This window comes from Mandrillus leucophaeus, unplaced genomic scaffold (assembly GCF_000951045.1).
Source record: "Mandrillus leucophaeus isolate KB7577 unplaced genomic scaffold, Mleu.le_1.0 Scaffold37, whole genome shotgun sequence".
NCBI lineage: Eukaryota > Metazoa > Chordata > Mammalia > Primates > Cercopithecidae > Mandrillus > Mandrillus leucophaeus.
Genome location: NW_012103920.1, coordinates 8,041,844 through 8,051,104, shown reverse-complemented (window position 1 = coordinate 8,051,104; position 9,261 = coordinate 8,041,844).

The following is a 9,261-nucleotide window of genomic DNA, read 5'->3' as shown; positions in this document are numbered from 1 at the left end:
CAGGTACTCTTTTCCATCCTGCGTGAGCTCCAGGCACTGCATCCCATCCTCTCAGGTGGTTCTTTTCCTGGCTTGAGTGGTTTACTCACACATATACTAATTATATTCATCTGAGTATTAGAGGGAGACCTTCTGTAGCTCTCCAAATTTGTTCTCTGTGCAATTATCTGCTTTCTGGTACTCTTTCCCTTCTATTCCAGTCACCTGGGTCTTCCTGGTCTCTCAGCTCTGTCTTCTTCACTGTGGGAGTCCACCAGGCTCCCCCTGGGTTCCTTCTCCTTGCACTGTGGCCTGGAATCTCTTTCAAGGCAGTAATCTCGGGACACTTGTAGGTCTTAACTTCTTTGTTTCCTGTTTCACATGATAATTTATCGCCTGATGTCCAGCATCTGGCAAGCCACTGTGTCATATCTTTTGTTTGTTTTTTTGTTTATTTCTGGTGGAAAGGAAGTCTGGTTTCCGTTATACCATCATGGCCAGAGCCTAATGTAAGGGCCAAGGGAAAGCCTCCTCTTTACCCTCTGAAGAGTCACTGAAAAATCATAACAAAGGGCTGAATAATAGTAGAAATGGCATACAAATTTATTAGTGTACATGTGGGGAAAATTACAGAGTGATTATCGCAACCCTCTAATGGGCTACAGAAACTTATATATCACCTTGAGTTTATAAAAAGAATGGGGCCTCAGAGCATGGCCCAAAACTGGTTATGGTAGTGACATGGTTTGGATTTGTGTCCCTGCCCAAATCTCATGTGGAATTGTAATCCCCGATGTTGGAGGAGGGGTCTGGTAGGAGGTGATTGGATCGTGGGGGTGAATTTCCCCCTTGCAGTTCTCGTGGTAGTGAGTGAGTTCTCATGAGATCTGGTTGTTTAAAAGTTTGTAGCACCTCCTGCTTCACTCTCTTCCTCCTGCTCTCACCACGTAAGACGTGCCTGCTCCACCTTCGCCTTCTGCCATGATTGTAAGTTTCCTGGGGCCTCCCCAGCCCTGCTTCCTGTACAGCCTGTAGAACCATGAAGCCAATTAAACCTCTTTTCTTATTAAATTACCCAGTCTCAGGTAGTTCTTTATAGTAATCGAGAACAGACTAATAGAGGTGGTAAAATAGGTTATAATAACAAGACAGATTATGGGAGGGAAAGAAGAGGAGGCCTGGCTAGCAAAGGTGATCTCGTTATGTAGATGAAACCTCACAGGTATCAGCCCTCAGAAAGAATAGATGGTATGTTTCTTGCAGACCTCTAAAGGTGCCAGACTCTCAGTTTATCTCTCCTCGAGCCAGGCAAGGGAGAGCCTCAGAGAAAGCATGGCTGCATTAAGGCAGATTCTCTGGCTTTTTTTCTAAATTAAATTTTTATAAATAGAGATGGGGGTCTTACTATGTTGCTCAGGCTGATCTCAAACTCCTGGGCTCAAGTGATCCTCCTGCCTCAGCCTCCCAAAGTGTTGAGATTACCAGTGTGAGCCACCACACCTGCCTCAAGGCAGATTCTCTACAGATGCAAATCTCCCTACAAAAGACAGCTTTTTAGCCATGATTATATTATATTTCAAGCCCCTATGAATAGCCATATATTTTGGGGTGAAATATTTTGGTTTCTTTCATTAAGGAGCCTATTACGCATCTTTGAAATGGTGGTCAGGATTATTTTGAGTTACTGTGTTTTGCAATCTACCACTAGGTGGCAATGTTATACAGCTGAGATTCTTTTCAGTAAAGGAATCCTGCAAAGCATTTCTAGGTTCTTCTAAGAGATCCACGGAATGATATATTTGGTCTTGGTTTGGGTATACCAGTCTGTTGTATTGAGTTCCATTTTATTCCTATATCTGTTATTGTGGAATTTTTACTTCAGTGTAAAATTGGTAAAGATATTTTGCCTAAAATAATACATGCTATAGATGGAAATGATTTATGGTATGTTCCTCACTAGGGTGAGTAGTAGATGTGATACACTTGTTAGGGAAACTTTTCACCTATAGGGGATTTAAATATATTTTTGAGGGCAGTCATCGACATTCGTTTGTGTCTGGTTTACAGGCGCCCGCCACCACGCCCGGCTAATTTTTTGTATTTTTAGTAGAGATGGGGTTGCACCGTGTTAGCCAGGATGGTCTCGATCTCCTGACCTCTTGATCCGCCCGCCTCGGCCTCGCAAAGTGCTGGGATTACAGGCATGAACCACCGCATCTGGCCAACAATTACTGTTTAAAAAGTTAAGCATTCAAAAGTAACATTGTTTAGAATTACCTCAAGGAGACAATTCTGTGACTGATTTTACTGCCTAATTGTTAGAGAGGGTAAGATGGCTGAACTAACATGGACCTTTCCGGTGGCTCTGTGAGGAGAGTTGGGAAATGATGTGCTCCTTGTGAATGGCTGAGGAAAAGCACCTGTGTGACGTCTAATCCTCCTGACCAGTGGTTCTCTAAGTGGGGTGGGGACCCGTGCAGGGCCTCACAATCCTTTCAAAGATTCTACAAAGTCAATTCTAGTTTAATAATAACAGCAAAATATTACCTGTCTTTTTGATTCTCACTCTACTATGAGTGTACAGTGGAGTTTTCCAGAAGTCATGTGGCCTGTGATATTGCAACTCAATGAATACAGGAGCAGAGACAGAATCCAGCTGGTTGACATCAGTGTAGTAAAACAACTAAAAAAAAAAAAAAAAAAAAAAAAAAGAAAGAAAAAGGAGAAGAGAATTCAGTGGATTGAGTTGACAGCAGGTGGGAGCATGCTACAAATTAGTGAGTCCTTTTCTTCAACAACATTTATTGGGAGTCTTCAGGTAGCCTGTCCTTGGCCTCTAGAGGCCCCTGGTCTGGTGGAACAGCCAGACCAGCTGAAACGCTTACACTGAAGGTATGGAAATGCTACAGGGCTTGTACTGGGAATCTCAACCCCGGCTTAGAGGGTGAAGACACTGCCTGGAAATGTTGTCATCTCGCCGGAGTTACGACGATGGAGTACTAGTGAGTGGGATGAAGCGGAAGAGATGATGTAGGGCAGAGACCAGAGGACAGTCTGATGGAGGGTGGTAGGAGAAACTACATTGTATTTTTGAGATGGATAAGAGGGAACAGGACAGGACAGGAAGGTGACAGCAGTCCTCAGGTGGAGCCCATCTAGCTGTTGTTAGCATTGGTCTCAAATACACAATATGTTGGTCTCAAATATGCAATATGAGAAAAATCCAAGACCAAAACCAAAACAACACGTAAGGAACCAAGGTACACTGGAACATTTAACCTATGTTATCTGCCCCAGTGATGTCGATGTTGCTGAAAAGACTGGAGTTGGCATTCATCTCTCCATTTCTTTGTCCACCCGTTAGTCTTCCAGATGATCATGGCCACTTCACTCAAGAAATTGACTTTCCCAAATGTACCCAGAAGTGTGCCAAGGTCTGCCTCAGTTCTACAGTTACCTTTCTCCCAGGAAATTATAAATTACTCTTTATAAAAATCACATTGAAGGCCAGGTGCGGTGGCTCACGCCTGTAATCCCAGCACTTTGGAAGGCCAAGGCAGGTGAATCACTTGAGGTCGGGAGTTCGAGACCAGCCTCACCAATGTGGAGAAACCCCGTCTCTATTAAAAATACAAAAATTAGCCAAGCATGATGGTGGACTCCTGTAATCCCAGCTACTTGGGAGGCTGAGGCCAGAGAATCACTTGAACCTGGGAGGCGGAGGTTGCTGTGAGCTGAGATCATGCCATTGTACTCCAGCCTGGGCGACAAGAGCAAAACTCCATCTCAAAAAAAAAAAAAAAAAATCACGTTGACTACATAAAAGACATAACTCAAATTCAGTGAAGATTTGACACTTAATTACTATCATGTAAGGTTCTAAAATAGATATCTATGGAGCCATGATTGTACATAGCTTATACCTGGACCCATCTGCAGCTAACCTCCCGCTCCCTGCAATTGCATGTTGACCTTGTGAATTTGTTGATTGGAAAATTACATCTCCTTCCTTACCTCTGAGTGTGATAGTGTTAGCAGCAGTTCAGTGGGATATTTCAGGATTCACAGTTGTTTAATTCTGTCTTCCAGACAAACCCCAAAGTGTTTTTTATGTCATAGTGAAATATCAGAATTGTAGCCAGTCTTTAGCTGACTACCTTTTGAAAGCTGAAATAGGACAGAGCTACTGTGTGTATAAAGGAACGCCCACCAAGTATAGTGGGGGACTTTTAAAAAGCAGACCCTGGTGTAATCCTGATTGAGTTGGAAGTTTTTATTGGTACACTGATTCCTTAGGTGGCCTTCAAACATCTATTCCTGGTCTCTTTCATGTTTTCCTGGTGCTCTCAGCATAGGCACTCCACTGGTCTTAGAAGCTGCAGGACTGCCTGATGGGCTGGCCGCCTCTGTGCACTTCAGTGAGCCTTTGTAAATAAATAGTCCTGCCCTGTCACTTCCATTCTCGTGATTCAACTGTATGGTCTCCATAGCACTCACCAGTGTCTGAAATGATCTTACTCACTTCTGCTGTGTTTATTTTCTGTCTCCCTTCACCAAAATGTAAAGCTGCTTGAGGTCAGGGGTCTTGCCTTTCTTGTTCATCATTGTGTCGCCAATGCCCAGATAGGACCTGGCACAAATGGAGGGATCAATACAAAATCATTAACCATGTGCATAAATGAACGTGCATCATAGTACCTGATGTCACACCCGTTGTCATCATCATCAATATCAAGAAGCATTTATTCAGCAGTACCGCAGTGTTGCACAACCCCAGGGGGCTCTGTCTGCGTAGCACAGGACCAGGCCCTACGGAAAACAGATGGAAGCCAAGAAGGACCTGATCAAATATAAATTTGTCATCAAAGTTGCTCCTGAATAATGTGTCAGTGGATTCCCTTATATTTGAAATCATCTTATAATAAGGATCTCTAGGTAGTTCAGTAAATAAACACCTCTGGGCTCCCCACAGAGCCACCTTAAACTGAGTGCAAACACTGCTCTCCAGTAAACAGCGTTAGAGGCAAAGGGCTCAGTAGCCTTGCCTTTGGAAGACTTCATAATCACAGCAAGAGACTTTCTGCCCAGAAACAAGTACATACACAAAGTAATTTTTTTATTAAATTGGGATTAAATGCTATCTAAAACTAATTTAGAGAGAGCGTTCCATTTAATTGACTGATTTGGGTAGGATAAAATGGTAATAATTGTTTTACATGGTATTTAAATTTCATTACTGGAGTTTCTTATTGCTTCTTTTCACGTGAGAATTACCTTTGCAAATACGACATAATAGAAAGCTTTTCAAAAAGCTTTTACTTACGTTTTCTCTCGGAGGGTATTGGTGTTGTATTCAGGGATTGGAGGCTCATAAGAGCATAATGAGAAGATGAATGCACCTCAACCTTAGAGGTGTCTCCAGTTACTGACTTTGTTCTTTCCCTCAGGCTGAATGAGGTGAATATAGAATGTCTTGCAGTTGAATAATTCGGCTGCTTTCAGGCAAGAATTTTTGTGATGTTATAAAAATTGAGATCTAAAAGGAAACTTAACCTTCAGTTCATTCTTTTGATGTATTTTGCCTGAAGCATGGTGCTAGGACCTGTTATCTCAAATAGGCAATATAAAAATATCTTTCTAATTCACTCCTACAGTTGAAAGATCCTCATGGATTGAAATTACTGTGATCTATCAAAATTCACTATGTTGTGGAAATAAAATAAAATCACATGTCAGACGAGGAATGATGACAACAATGGACTGGCTTATTATGAAGCTTAAAATGAAAATGCTTTATTGGCAACACTATTGGACTTTTGAAAGATGAAAAAATATGTGTCAAAATCGGAGAAGCCACACTGCTGGTGTTTTCCTTGTTTTTAGTGATGTGGCTGGCTTGTCCCATGCTTTTGGAATTGGTGGCAATATTTGGTTTAATTGTATGTCCTTTTTAAAAATTAGAAGGTAATTCACACCATAACATTCACCATTTTAAAGTGTACAATTTAGTGGATTTGGGTAGATTCACAAGGTTGTGCAATCATCATGACGTTCAAATTCTGGAATATTTTCACCTACTCTCAAAAAGAGGAAGCCATGACTGTACTTTCCATCTTTAGGGATTTGTTTATTCTGGACTTTTCATTTAAACTGAGTCAAATGATATGCATTCTTTTGTGTGTGGCTACTTTCACTTAATGTTTTAAAGGTTCATCTATGTTGTAGCATGTATCAGTATTTCATGTTTCTAAATAATGGAACACTATGCCATTGTCTAAGTGTCCTACGTTTTATTTACGTGTTCATAAGTTGATAGACGTTTGCTTTGTTTCCACTTTTTTGGCTATTATGAACGTGTACAAGTTTTTGTTGAATGAACACATGTTTTCCTTTCTCTTGAGTGTATCTAGGAGTAGAATTGCTGGATTGTATGGTAACTCTGTGTTTACCTTTTTGAATAATAGCCAAACTGTTTCTCACAGCAGCTGTGCAATTTTACATCTGCACCTGCAATGTATGAGGGTTCCAGCTTCTCTACATCCTTACAACACTTGTTATTTTCCATTTTCAAAATGATAGCTATTTTAGTAGGTATAAATGGGTACCTCATTGTGGCTTTGATTTTTATTTCCCTGGTGGCTAAGGAAGGATGTTGAGCATTTTCTCATGTGAATATTTGCTCTGTCTATCTGTCTGTCTGTCTGTCTGTCTATCTATCTATCTATCTATCTATCTATCTATCTATCTATCTATCTATCTATCTATTCGTCCATCCATCCATCTAATGTCCCTTTGAACTCTTTCTCATTTTTTATTTTTGTTATTTGTCTTTTTTAAATTTTAATTTTTTGTGGGTACATAGGAGGTGTAATTATTTGTGGAATATATGAGATATTTTGATACATGCATGCAATGTGTAATAATTGCATCAGGGAAAATGGGATATCCATTGCCTCAAGCATTTATCCTTTGTGTTAGAAACAATCCAATTATACTTTTTTAGTTGTTTTAAAATGTACAATTAAAGTATTTTTTGTCTATAGTCACCCTGTTGTGCTGACAAATACTAGGTCTTATTCATTCTTCCTAACTACTTTTTTGTACCCATTAACCATCCCCACTACCCCACCCTGTGCCCCATTACCCTTCCTAGCCTCTGGTAACCATCCTTCTACTCTCTATCTCCAGGAATTCAATTGTTTTAATTTTTAAGTCCCACAAATAAGTGAGAACATGTGAAGTTTGTCTTTCTGTGCCTGACTTATTTTGCTTAGCATAATGAGTTCCAGTTCCACCCATGTTGTTGCAAATGACAGGATCCTATTATTTTTTATGGCTGAATAGTACTCCATTGTGTACATGTACCACATTTTCTTTATCCATTTGTCTGTTGATGGACCCTTAGGCTGCTTCCAGATCTTGGCTATTGTGAACAGTGTTGCAAGAAACATGGGAGTGCAGATATCCCTTGGATATACTGATTTCCTTTCTTTTGGGGGTGTACCTAGGATGGGATGGTTGAATCGTATGGTAGCTCTCTGTTTAGTTTTTTGGGAACCTTCAAACTGTTTTCCATAGTCGTTCCCTAATTTACATTCCCACCAACAGTGTACGAGGGTTTCCGTTTCTCCTTATCCTCTCCGGTATTTGTTATTGTCTATCTTTTGGACATAAGCTATTTTAACTGGGGTGAGATGATATCTCATTGTATTTTGATTTGCATTTCTTTGATCATTTGTGACGTCGAGCACTTTTTCCTAAATCTGTTTGTCATTTGTATGTCTTCTTTTGAGAAATGTCGATTCAGATCTGTTGCCCATTTTAAAATGGGATTATTCAATTTTTCCTATAGAATTGTCTGAGCTCCTTATATATTCTGTTTATTAATCCCTTGTCAGAGGGGGTAGTTTGCAAATATTTTCTCCCATTCTGTAGGTTGTCTCTTCACTTTGTTGATTGTTTCTTTTGCTGTGTAGAGGCTTTTTAACTTGATGTGATCCTGTTTGTCCATTTTTGCTTTGGTTGCCTGTGCTTTTGGGATATTAGCCAATAAATCTTTGCCCAGTCCAATGTTCTGGAGAGTTTCCCCAATATTTCCTTTCAGTTGTTTCATAGTTCAAGGTCTTAGGTTTAAGTCTTAAATCCATTTGGATTTGATTTTTGTATAAGGTGAGAGGTAGGTGTCTAGTTTCATTTTTTTCTATGCATATACAGCTTTCCCAACACCATTTATGGAAGAGACTATTGTGTCCCCAATGTATGTTCTTAGCACCTTTGTCAAAAATGAGTTCACTGTAGATGTATGGATTTATTTCTGGGTTCTCTATTTTGCTTCACTGGTCTCTGTGTCAGTTTTTATGCCAATACAGTGCTGTTATGGTTACTGTAGTTCTGTAGTATAATTTGAAGTCAGGTCATGTGATTCCTTCAGTTTTGTTCTTTTTGCTTAGGATAGTTTTGGCTATTCTGGGTCTTTTGTGGTTCCATATATATTTTAGGATTGCTTTTTCTATTTCTGTGAAGAAATAGAAAAATCCCTATCGAATAGGTATTTCGATAGGGATTGCATTGAATCTATAGATTGCTTTGGGTAGTATCGGCATTTTAACACTATTGATTCCTCCAATCCATGAACATGGAATATATTTCCATTTTTTTGTCCTCTTCAGTTTCTTGCATCAATGTTTCATAGTTTTCATCGTAAAGATATTTCACTTCTTTGGTTAATTCCTGGGTACTTTATTTTATTTGTAGCTATTATAAATGGGATTACTTCCTTGATTTTTTTCAGATTTTTCACTGTTGGCATATAGAAATGCTACTGATTTTTATGTGTTGATTTTGTATCCCGCAACTTTCCTGAAGTTGTTTATCAGCTCTAATTTTTTTTGGTGGAGCCTTTAGTTTTTTCCAAATATAAGATCGTATCATCTCCGAATAAGGATAATTTGACTTCTTCCTTTCTAATTTGGATACTCATTATTTCTTTCTCTTGTTTGATTGTGCTCTAGCTAGGAATTCCAATTATTTGTGTTTTTGTTATTGAATTTTTAAAGGTTATTCACGGCCGAGCGCGGTGGCTCACGCCTATAATCCCAGCACTTCGGGAGGCTGAGGCGGGTGGATCACGAGGTCAGGAGATTGACACCATCCTGGCTAACACGGTGAAACTCTGTCTCTACTAAAAATACAAAAAATTAGCCGGGTGTGGTGGTGGGTGCCTGTAGTCCCAGCTCCTCGGGAGGCTGAGGCAGGAGAATGGCGTGAACCCGGGAGGCGGAG